Raw genomic sequence first — 12,388 nt, forward strand, 5'->3', positions numbered from 1 at the left:
GGAGTCCCCATCCCTGGGGGGATTTAAAGCCACGTGGATGTGGCACCTGGGGACATGGGGCAGTGGTGGCCTTGGCAGTGCTGGGGAATGGCTGGACTCAAAGATCTTAAAGGGCTTTTCCAACTTAAACAATTCCATGATCCAACCCATAATCTCACACTGCCCTGCAAGCTCAGCTAATGCCAAAATCAGCCATCAACTGCCTTTTATTCTCACTACGATCACGTTTAAGCCAACTAAAACCACTCCTCAAAGTCCTTAAACTCAGATATTTTGACTAAAACTGCCACTAGAATTTTGACCAAATTCCCTTTAAATTTCTCAGCCTGGTAATGTTTGTTCTCATTTATTCCAAACCCCTCAAATGTTCCAATTAGCATTGTTTTTCTCCTATCGGAACAGATGCAGGCACACAATATTAAAAAAGAAAAAAAAAAAAAAGATAAAATACACCATTTACCCATCGTAGATAGGCAAGGAATGATTTTGTCCCTCAGCCATGCCTTGCACAATAGCACTAAAAGCATGAAAACACCACTTAGGACTCCCAGGGATGCAGCACATGAGCAGGACTGTGGCTGCTGCAGCCCACTGTGTGCAAAACACCTGGATTCCAACATCTGCTGCCAAGAGAGGGAAAAGCAAAGGCTTTCACTCCAGATTCCATTGTTTTGAATCCCCTGGGTGTTTGGGTCTTTGTGTTTCTCCCACACCCTTTGAGGGGATGAACCCCTGAGATGGATTCCCTTCAGGGAAGCTCTCAGTATGGGAAAAGGGAGACAGACCCTTGCAGGTTCCCTCCCTGAGGAAAGTCACCCCCCAAAATGTTACAGATATCCACTGAATTTAAGACCAGAAGACCATTTAAGAGGAGCTCCTACAAAAAGAAGCAATTAAACCATCCCCAGCCACCTCATTGCTGAGGCCATTATTTGTTAGGAGAATTTCCAGAAAGTTGTGCTCCACTTCCAGCCCAGATCTCAGCTCTCAGCACATGAAGAACTCTCAGTGCAGTCTCACAAATTATGAACTCTGCCAAGCCCACATTAATACCTAACCCTCATGCTCAGAAAATTATATATTCTACTCAAATTGAATACTTTTTTTTTTTTTTGGCCAAAGTAATAGACACAATTTTGCTACTTAATCCTCTCCTATTGTCTCAAGTTCACTCAAATTACAGCCATTTGAACTGTGATCAGAGCTCCCCTGTGCTTAAGGAACTAATTAGACCAAGGACAGGCAAACTTCCCAACTTCCTGAATACTAAATCTCTTGTCTGGCCAAGAGCCACAGGACGAGCACGGGGTGATGTGGGAAGGGGAAGGAGAGGAGGGGAGAGCAGAATAAGGTCCCAGGGGGGTGATGGCCCCAGGGATATCCCAATGCCTTCCCCTGTTCCCCAAGGCAGGGCAACAACCACCAGGAGTTGACAAAAAAATCAGTACTGACTGGGGGAAACACTTCATATTTTCTCTGTTTCCTTGGAAAGAAATTATCTGTTCCATCTGAAAAAAAGAGGAAAACCTGAGAGAGAGCCTTAAAACCTTGTTCTTTGGGGTGCTTGTCCCAGAACAGGAGATTCTGGTTTATAATCTCTTTTTGGGGTGGGATTCCATCATTTTCCCTTGAAAACCTCAGCGAGGAGCAGAGGTCCCTCAGGTGAGAGGTTTCAGGCTGTCCCTTGTGTCATTCCCTGTCCTGTCCTCTCCAGCAAGGACAGGATGCCACAGCCATGCAAAGCTAAGCAGATCTAGGATGGCATCTGGTTGAGGCACACGAGGTCAGCGCTGTAAAACACGGACACACAACACTGCCCATGCAAATTTCCTTCTCTTTTTCTTGGGAGGAGAGAGGAAATCAGGCTCCTGGGGTAAGAACATTTCCAAACAGATGTAAAGGAAGTGTTTGAGGCTGAGAAGCAGGGCTGGGATCACAACATGTTGGCAGCAGCACTTCACCTCTAGCTCTGGTCTGGCACCAGAGCAGGAATAAACCAAAGATTTCCTGGTTTATTTTGGAGTCTGGTTTGAGGCTGACACAGGCATCAGCAGCACAGTCACCTCCTGCCTGGCAGGGCAACAGGAGTGACAACACCTGAGCAGAAACTGAAATTGCTGTCTGCATTTGAAGGTGGCCCTGTCTGAACTGAAACGTGCAAATGAATTTGCACTGCTGGTGTTGAGTGCTCTGGGTGTGCTTCAGGGCTGTCAGTAATACTCACTGAATGGTTTCAGCTGGCAGAGACCCTAAAGATCATCCCATTCCATTCCCCTGCCATGGGCAGGGACACCTTCCACTATCCCAGGTTGCTCCAAGTCCCATCCAACCTTGTCCTGGACACTTCCAGAGATCTCCACAGCTTCTCTGGGCCAGGGCCTCACCACCATTAACCACACTAATTTCATATAATCCTTATCATGTGTGAAGTAGATGAAGAAGAAACACCTACAGATGTCATGACAGAACCCTAAATTTCTTGGATGCAGCAGCATCATGTTTGCCATCAGCAGACAAGTGTGGAGGGGTCAGGGCAGGCACAGCAGTCCCAGGTAAGGGGACAATGAGGCCAAACAGTGCCAGATGTGTCTGCTGTCCTTTCATACCAGCACCTCCTGCAGACAAGATGGGAGAGAAGAGCTCAAGGAGGAGCTGTAGGCACGGAAGATATTCCTGCAGGAGCTTTTCCAAACCACCTTCAGTAACACAAGAGTAAACTTGCAAGTGTCAGGAAGATCCAGCCAGGATATTCCCTGGAGATGCAAGGGGTGTTCCAGAGGCTGTAGGACCAAGGACCACTGGGACAGGCAGGAAGGAGGAATCCTAGAAGACTGAATTCAGGCAGATTTCCACAAGGATTTGCAAGTTGGCTAAGAGGATTGAGGTTTAGCTGGGTCCTCAGCACCTCCTGGAGCCAGATGATCATGCTGGGCTGGGCCCTTCCACCACGGCGATGTTCTGGGATGGATCACCCACAAGGAAGATCCAAGCAAGTCCTACCCTGAGCCACCCTCTCAGCAGCACCAGAGAACAGTGCTGCCCAGAGGAACAGAGAGCTGGTGTCACTTTTCCACCCTCAGATGATCTTATGAGAAGATCGATGAATCCTGATTTAGCAGCACTCGAGATAAACATTGCTGCAGAAGGGCTCTTGTGAGAGTATTTGGAGTGAAGAGGAGTTTGGAGGGATGGATGATGAATGAGGAACAATGGAACACCACCAGCTGCTGGGAGCACTGTGCCACCTTTTGTACAAGCACACCTTTGTGGGGTGAGAGAACTACCTGCAGAACCAGTCCTGATTTCCAAGCCTTCTTTTCCCAGTCCTTACAAAAGCTTTTGGGGATCATCACATGTCTGATACAAAGTTCCTGTACTCCTGCAGCCCAGGGCAGAGGCATCCACACCTCTGTAGGTGAGCATATCCCCTCAGCTCCAGGGAGGTGTAAAGGGCTCCCCAGCTCCCTGCAATCCTCAGGTGCTTCGGAGCGATGTGTTCCAAAATCAACATCCTGCTGTGGCCCTGCTGTACCCCTGGGGAGCTAAACACCTCCAAAGTACCACAGCTACACATCTCCAACTGCCTCTGGCCAGAGCACAGCCACATCAGAGGGAAAACAATGATCCTGATGCCTTGCAGATGTCAGAGCACTGCCCAGCACGAGCACTGCAGCTCTCATCCCACAGGGGTTGGTGGCACATGGCACAGAGTGAATCCTAGTCCCTGCAAAGCCAAGAGGAGCTGAGGCACACCAGGACATCCTTTGAGCAGGATACACCACCTAGGACACAGATCCATAGACAACAGCTTCTTCAGGGACCTGATTCCTATAATCACGTCAGTTTTAATTTCTACGCTGACTTTAATTTAAAAAAAATGCACAAACACACGCACAAAACTAGGAATCTTCCCCCATCCTTCAGCCAGGTAAAATCACACCAAAGCTCCAGCTCTGGCTGGCGCAGTGGCCAGGATCAGGAAGGGGAGGGAATGTTTATAAAATGGTTTTAACCAATTCAATTTGAAGGCAATTTGTGCGCAGCGGCAGAGGCAGCCCTGACTGCAGCAAACAGGGAGCAGGCTGGATCAATGGCAGGGTGGAGGTGGGGGCAGGAAAGCAGGAGCAGCAGACTGTGGCATTGAGGCTAATGGCTTTGGAGCAATTTATTCCATGAGAAACACTGCCCAGAGCCACGCAGGGTCTGTGCTGGGGGTACGGTGGGGCCTCGGAGGGACAATCCCCAGCTCCAGGGAGGATCAATACCAAACATGCCAGGAAAAGCAGGAAACTCTTCTCCTCTTACAAGAATAAATAAATGACAATTAATAGATCCAATCAAACCCAAAAATGCTGCTGGAAAAGCCCCACACAGCAAGGTAAAAGCTCCAGCACTGTCCCAGCATCGCTCCTGGGACAGCCCAGCCCCACAGCCACACCCTGAGGGGCTCCTGGCCCTGCCACCTCCCCCAAACAAACCCCTGCTGCCAGAAATGGGGATGGACTCCTCATTTTCTGTACCAACAAGGCAAAACCCATGGAAAAACTTCCAACCCCTTCCCCAGCTTGGTCCCACATCCCCTCAGCCTCAAAGCTTCACCTGGACACACCACATCCCCTCTCCCAGGTGGCTTTCATCCATGCTTTGGATGAACATTCAAGGAGCGGACAGCGAGAGCTGGTTTGGGGATAGAACAAAGGGAAATGGCTTGCTGGAGCCTGGTTTTGACAAATGAGGGGCGAAATCACCTCCGATGGCTCTGCCTGCTGGGCGAGGCGGCACTGGGAGCTCTGGATCTCTGCGCCGGCAGAATTTGCTGGGATTTGCTCCTGATGGTGTTTGCAGCCCAAGGATAATGCGCTGCTCTTTCCACATCCCACCAGCTCCATGCCCAAGCACATATGGTCTGGCTAAACAAGAAGCCTTGGAAAGGCTGTCAACAAGACATGGGGAAGGTGGGCATCTGTGCAGAAACATATGCATGTCCCAGCGCTGCACGGCGAGCACGGAGAGCATGCCCAGAATCCACCAAAACCCGCCTGGGTCCAGCAGAACTGCACCAGGGACACTGTGGCTGCCACTTCCCTTTGTGCAGCGTGACTGAAAACTCATCATTCCGCTTCCAAGGAGCCTCCTGCCAGGATATCTGAGATGTTCCCTGCTCTGGTCCAGCATTTCAGGGCATTGCTGCTCCAGCCCTCGTTTATAGACCACTCATGTGTTTGCTTCAAAGTCCTGTGTGTTTGCTTTGTGTTCATCTGGAAAAATCTCCCCCATGGTACCAAAGGCAATGGAATAATCTACTATTTCAACCCGCATCCCTCAGAGAATTCTGCAGTTTAAAAAGAAAAAAAAAAAAAAGAAAAGAAAAAAGAAAAAGAGAAAGGGGAAAAAAAACCTGGTTGAATTTGATTAAACCTTTGGAATCTCTCCAATATTTCCAGTTATTCCATCTGTAGAAACACTCTACTGGCACTTGGCACATTCAGAGCTTTAACTGCCTTCTAAATCAGCAGCAGTTCTGCCTAACAATTTGGCATTTGCACAGTGCCTTGTAAATCACCCACCTTACATCTCTGGGTATGAGGACCAAACCCTCCAAAAAGCCCATTACTGCCTCAGAGAAATTCTTCAGGAAGAAAATACCTTCTTATGGGCTTGTCTCTTGACAAAAAGCGGGGGACTGGCATTCAGTGAGCATGGTACTGACACCTGGCGTTACTGTGGCAGGAAAATGAAACCCAACGCAGCCAGCTGGTTGCTACACTGCTATTAGAGCCCCTTTTCTGTTTTTGACCTTTCTAGAACTCTCCAAAAGGCATTAATCACTACCAAATCCACCCAGGATCTAAGGTTGATGCAAGGTGAAGGTGTTGGTGACCTGCTCCTCCCGGCGGGCACGGAGCAGGGAAGGATTCCCATTCTGTCGGCCAGGGTTTGGTTGGTTGTTTTGGGGTTTGTTTGGAAGTCAGGAACCAGGCTCGGAATGGCTGCAGCTCCAAATCAAGCCACAGAGCAGCAGGAAAGCACTCAGCAATGCCAGCAGCGATCTGTGCAGTTCTTGCAAACAAAGAGCGGAGAAGGTCGGCGTTGTTACCTCCCTGCTTCCACCGCCTTTGTCTGCCCAAATGGTGTGAGGCTGAAAACCTCCCTTCCCAAACTGCTCCCAGCTCCAAGCTCATCTGAAAACCCCATCCCCTTATCTTCATCCACACCTGACCCTCTTTTATGCCTCCCCATCGACAAAGGGTAAGAAAATCATCAATTTAAGCACCCGGTTCATGCCTTGCCCCTTGCCTGTGCCTCAGATGTTGTTTTCTGTGGGTCCTTCCCAGCATGGATTTGGGCTCTGAAATGTATGGGGGGAGGGAAAAAAACAAGCAAGAAGACAACAAGGCAAAAAAGAACAGAAACACATGGAGTTAACTCTCCTCCTCCTGCCCTTTGCTTCTAAAATCTCACTGATTTTCACATGTACTGTGACCCCATGGCAACAGAAACCCAGGGTCACCTGAGGACTTGGAGATGGTCACTGGGCCATGCAGGGTGACCCCTTGGAATGTGACAGCAGGACAGAGTTCAGGGCTTTGGGATTAAAAAGGGCTGACCATGACAGTCAGGGCTGGGAGGGAATTTCCCATTTCTTGTTTTGCAGGCGAAGATCCAACATGAGGAGCTGAACTGCTCCAGGCTTGTCCCACTACAAGAGGTAGTGACTCCAACCAGTTTACTCACTACTGCTCTTTTAGAATTTGTGGCTCAATTGATGCTTCCCGTGCTAACATTTTAAAAAACTGCATTTTGTCCATCCTTTTGTATCCTCTGCTCTTGCCCTGCTTGGTGTCTTTCTTCTTTTAACTGCAAGGAGGAATAATTTCCCTTGGCTGCACTCAGCTGCACTGAGTGACCCACAGCAGGGAGGACCCACAGCGTTCTGCACCCATTTTCAGTCAGGGTGTAGAGTGCCATCCTACATCCCACCACACATCAGCAGGATCCTGTGCCACATCCCTAAGCCTGGGGTTTGGGTTCCCCAGGAAACAGCTTTACCCCTCTCTGCAGGGAGCTGGTGGGGTCTGAGTGCCACTGGGCTGCTGTTCCTCCATCATGTCCCTCCTGCCTCCAGCCCTGCCCTGGGTGAGGTGCAGGGGCTCCAGCACTGCCTTGGGTGAGGTGCAGGGGCTCCAGCACTGCCCTGGCTGAGGTGCAGGGGCTCCAGCACTGCCCTGGCTGAGGTGCAGGGGCTCCAGCACTGCCCTGGCTGAGGTGCAGGGGCTCCAGCCCTGCCCTGGGTGAGGTGCAGGGGCTCCAGCACTGCCTTGGGTGAGGTGCAGGGGCTCCAGCCCTGCCCTGGGTGAGGCACAAGGGGCTGGAGCAGGATAAAGGATCCTCACCAGGAGCTTTGGAGAAGGAGAGCTGAGCTCAGCTAAACGCTCCCAACCAGGGCTGGGAGAGCAGTGGATTTGTGGCCACTCAGCTCCGTGGCTGCTCTGCACATGATGGAAATGTCTGTTCCCTCCCAGCCAAAACCCCTAAAAGTAATAACTGAGCAGAGCTGTGCCTGCAGCCAGTGATGCATACGAGATGATGGCCTTCTCAACATGAGAGCAAAAGGGCAAATGAATCACATTACACTCCATGAATAAAAACAGAGTCTTAATGCACAGCGACTTAATGATTCCATTTGGGATGCACGAGACAGTTTGGCCTCGTTTGCAGAGGTGCTGAGCTTTCCCAAGTCCCACTCAGCTCCAGGACAGCCAGGACTCTGCACCTTGGGACTGTCCTGAGACCCATCCATGCTGAGGAAATCCCCCAACCCGGCAGGGTTTGTGAAATTAAAAGCTCTCAGCAGCTGCCCTGGGCTAAAGAGCTCATATCTCAACCTGCTGCACCCGAATCCATCCCTGGGAAGGTGGGATTGGGGTTTGCAGCTCTGTTTGAGCTGGGCTTTTATTTCATGCAAAGTGAAGAGGAACAAGCCCTGCCCATGATGGTGCCCCTGGAGCACAGAGTGAGACCCCCACTGCCTGGGATGTTTCCCACTGGCACCAGGAGCCAACCAAGGTGTTTTCCCAGCCCACCTTGCCACATTCCCTGTGCACAAGTGGAAGAGGATGGTGCTATGAGGCACCTGAAACAGAGAAAACAGCATTTCCAAATGAGCTCCTTGGCCAGGTGATTATGGAGCTGTTATGGCAAAGCATGTTATGGAAAGATGGCAGAATAAATCCAAATCCCACTGTTGGGGCATATTGGGAAGGGGCTCCTGCAGAGCACAGCACAGCACAGCACAGCACACAGGCAGATTGGGAATCACCTCCACTCAGACCCTGCTGGGCTGCTGAACATGCCACAGCCCCTTCCTGAGCTTTCTGGGCTCCCTATGGCACTGATACCCAATCCTGTTTCCACTTTGTTTGGTGAACTTTGCTGTTCTCTTCTCAACATCCCCCTGCATGGGTGGGATTTCCCACAGCAGCTCCAGTGTCACATCCCTGTCACAGCTCCACGCTGGCAGTGCCAGCTGCACCCCAGCCCTGGCACCAGCCTTTTTGGGAGGGCCTGAAAATCCCCCACACCTTCACTATTTTCCTACATCTGCTTTGAAAACACATCCCAGGACAACCTCTCCCAAACAACATCAGTCCTCTGGCAAACAAAAGGAAGTCAAAGGCAAACTATTTATTGCCAAACCCTCTTCCTTCGTTGTAAAATACTGCTTAATTTTATCCCTCAGGCATCTATTATCTCATAGCCCATATTATTTTTCCAGCTATTACTGCTTAATTTTCCCCATCCAGAAAGTCCGTACAGACACGAGCCAATTTCCGTCTTGGCATAATTGTTTGGGAGAAACAAGCAGCTGTTTCACTGGGGTCCTAAAGAATTGATGGGGAATCAATGCTTCTCCTTTCTCCCTGAGCTGTCCACAAGAAACCTTGGAGGAAAGTCATGTGTCCTCTGCCACCAGCACTGTCACCCTGCCAGGGGACCCTCTCTGATCAGGGGGGACCTTGCAGAGGGAGGAGAAGCCTGGGGGGATCCAGCAGACCCCTCATTTACAGCCCCAAGCTGTGGTGGAAATAAGGATGAGCACAAATATGGCTTTTTTGTTGTTCCTTTAAATAAAAGTTGCTGATTTTAATCAAAGCTTAAAATAAAATTAAAACCTGTGTCTGATGGAATCCACCTGGACTGCTTCTGTTTCCCATTTCTGATAGGATTTGTTTTACCTCTTGTTGGTTTGGTTGGGTTTTTTTACCAGCAGAGCTTTTGTGGGGACTCAAAAGTATTTCACAAAACACCAACACTAGCCATGCAGGTAAGCACAGGACATTCTCAAGGCACAAAGTCCATAACCCTTGTTTTATGGAGACCTTGGAAATGTGATTACCAGCATCAGCCAGCACAGGAGGGAGCAGCACACACCTGACAGAGGTGGAGGTTTGCAGAATAGCCCCCAGGAAAACATCTCTGTTTCCCAGACTAAAGCACAGAGCAGATAAAGAATGCCAAACAAGCTTAGAAACTCTCACCAAACAAAATGGATTGAAGCAATTAAGAAATATAAAAATTGCAAAACATTGCAAAGGCACATAAGGAACGAGCAAGTTATTGGCAAAAGCTGTGAACATCCAGGAGTGTCTGTGTGGGTGAGGTGGACAGCAAGCCAGGTGCCCATCTGGCCTGTATTCCCATGAGCATTTTCCATGCAGAGGTATTTCACAGAATGATGGAATATCCTGAGCTGGAAAGGACCCACAAGATCATTGAATCCAACTCTTTGCCCTGTACAGGACACAATCCCACCCTGGGCATCCCTGGCAGGGCTGTCCAAACCCTCCTGGAGCTCTGGCAGCCTCCTGCCCATTCCCTGGGCAGCCTGGGCAGTGCCAGCACCCTCTGGGGTTCTGAAGAACCTTTCCCTGATATCCAACCTGACCTGCCCTGACACAGCTCCAGCCGTTCCTTTGGGTGCTGTCACTGGGACAGGGATGTACTTCAGCCTAATTCCAATTGGGATGAACATTTGCTGAACCACTGCTGACACCATTTTCCCCTCAGACACAGCTATTTATGGCAGCATTGGGATTTCAGGTGATTATGGAGATGACTTTCTGTGTCGTGAAGCACCCACACATCCAAGGGTTCCCTGGTGAGTGGGCAGGAAGGGATTTGTGATAATGCAGGGTATGGGACAGCATTTCTTAGGGACCAAGCAAAAACTGCAATGGGCTCAGGACAGAACATCCCCCACATCCTCCTTCATTTCAACACTTTATTGCTGCTCCTGACAAAAGGCATTTTCCTTTCCCATCCCAGCTTTAGATGTTCCATTAAAAAAGCAGCTCCCAAGGCAATGGGAAGCATCAGAGCTTTGCCACGCTCCAGCCTTGTCCAGTGGGTGTTCCCAGAGCAAATAGGAACTGCAAGCAGAGGCCGGATGGCAATGAGTCAGGGAGGCAGAAAGGCGTGAAAACAGGATGAATGGGAAGGCAATAAACCTGCAATATTTCACTGAGGGACTCAGCTCCTGCATCACCTCCATCCATCAGCGGGAGCAGGGCTGGGCTCACGTCAGGGCCACTGGCACAGGAGGGGCTGTGGCCACGTGGGAGCATCACTGAGCCACGGGCTGAGCCACCCAAGAGCCACCACCTCCAGCACCTGGGATCCTCCTCCAGAGCAATGGGAAAAACACTCAGGATCTTCCCAGAGTGTCACACGAGGCACGGGAGAAAACTGATGGGGCAAATCCCAGGCAGCAAGGGCAGGAAAGGGAGCAATCCAGGAAAGGGGTGATGGTGTATGCAGTGTTGAAACTCTGTCTTGCTCAGGGATTCTGCCCAGGCAGGATGAAAAAGGCTCACATGTCTGACCCCAGCAGCAAACCAGGTGTGCTACTTCAGGAATAGGAATTTGAGAAATATATTTAAAAAGGAAAGTTGTTCCCTGCAAAAACCTGGGAAACAATACAAAGAATCAAATCAGAAAAAGGTCATCTCTGAATGCCCCAGTGTCCCTTCAGCCCCCATTTCTCCTGGAGGCACAAAGCATGGCCGCTCCTTTTTGGGGCGAAGATGTGCAACCACCCCTTTCTCCTCATCTACAAAGAAATTACCAAAACATCACCGGGCAACAGAGGACAGAAACTACCTCAGTGCTTTATTTTCTGGAGCACAAGTCCAAAATACCCTCCAGTCCATTTCAGAAAGAGCCACTTATTTTTCAGCAGGATCTTGAAGAGTTCCTGCACTTCCAGCCACTGCTTCCCATCTCTTGCTCCATCCCAGGGGGAGATGCAGCCACAATTCCACAGCCAAAGCAGTCATGCACAAGCTCTGCCTGCACATCAGGCTTGTGGCATCACACAGAGAGCTGGCAGCCCCAAAAACCAGAGCTCTGCACCCTCCTCAGTGACCTCCAGCTTGGACACAGGCTGGGGCAACCCGCCCCAACCACCCACTTTCTCCCCAAAAAGAAGCAAATTCCCCATGAGAGCTGCAGCAAACTCAGGCAGTCAGCAAGGAGAAAGCTTTTTAAAGAGATATAACCCAGGATCCCTGTGTTGAAACACATGCCACAGATGGTGGAGCAGACGAGGATTAATTCATGAATCATATTTCTTAAACGATACAATCTCTCTTTTCACTTCCATACTTTCCCTTTTTGACTCAGAAGCAGAGATTTAAGATGCCCTTCCCAGATATGAATTTTGCATGAACAAACATTGGAGGCGTAAAATAAAAAAAAAAACCAACAAACCCACAACAGCAATAAACCAGAAAACCCAGATGTTTAAAGAGAAGTTCTCATATGCAAGCAGAGGCATATCCTGTCCATCTACACGAGAACATGTGTGGAAATACAATATATGCAAGCACAGAGCTGGGAATGGGGTGGGAAAACGAATCCCCTACCATTTGGAGCTTACTAATGCTTCAGCCAGGGTTCTGAATTTCACAAAAGCTGATTTTCGATCTCCTCCTATCTCATCCGCCACCCTCGCAGCAAAAGGAAAGCCTTAAGGCAAACATTTCCAGGGAGAGGCCTCCTCACTCTGCCAGTCGGCTTGTTCCTCCTCCAGCCCCCATCAACGCTTCCCTCCGGAAAATCCCGGCACAGCCTCCGCCAGGTCGCTCTCCAGGAAAAGCTGGCGGAGCCGAGGGATGGAAGGGAGCAGGAGCAAAACATCCTGCCCCACACACACACAGCTCACCACCCCAGCTGAGAGGGGTTTGAAGTGGGGAAGAGCAAAGGAAATGACACAAGAGCTCTCCAGCAGCGGGAGGCTCCGATATCCCAGCTCCCTCCCAGCTGGGAAGCTCCTTGAGACCAGCCCAAGCCATGCCAACCTGTGCAGAGCCTCTGCTTCCAGCCAGGC

The 12,388-nt window shown here is 50.1% G+C and overlaps 1 protein-coding gene across 3 annotated transcripts in view; it reads right to left on the reverse strand.

Annotated features, from left to right (window-relative positions):
- The window catches only part of NEXMIF (neurite extension and migration factor), a 161,693-nt gene that overhangs the window by 42,469 nt on the left and 106,836 nt on the right, over positions 1-12,388 (reverse strand). The gene's annotated exons all lie outside the window — the stretch shown is intronic.

Source organism: Lichenostomus cassidix, chromosome 4A, assembly GCF_008360975.1.
Source record: "Lichenostomus cassidix isolate B80296 chromosome 4A, HeHo_3.0, whole genome shotgun sequence".
In the NCBI taxonomy this organism is placed as follows: Eukaryota; Metazoa; Chordata; class Aves; order Passeriformes; family Meliphagidae; genus Lichenostomus; species Lichenostomus cassidix.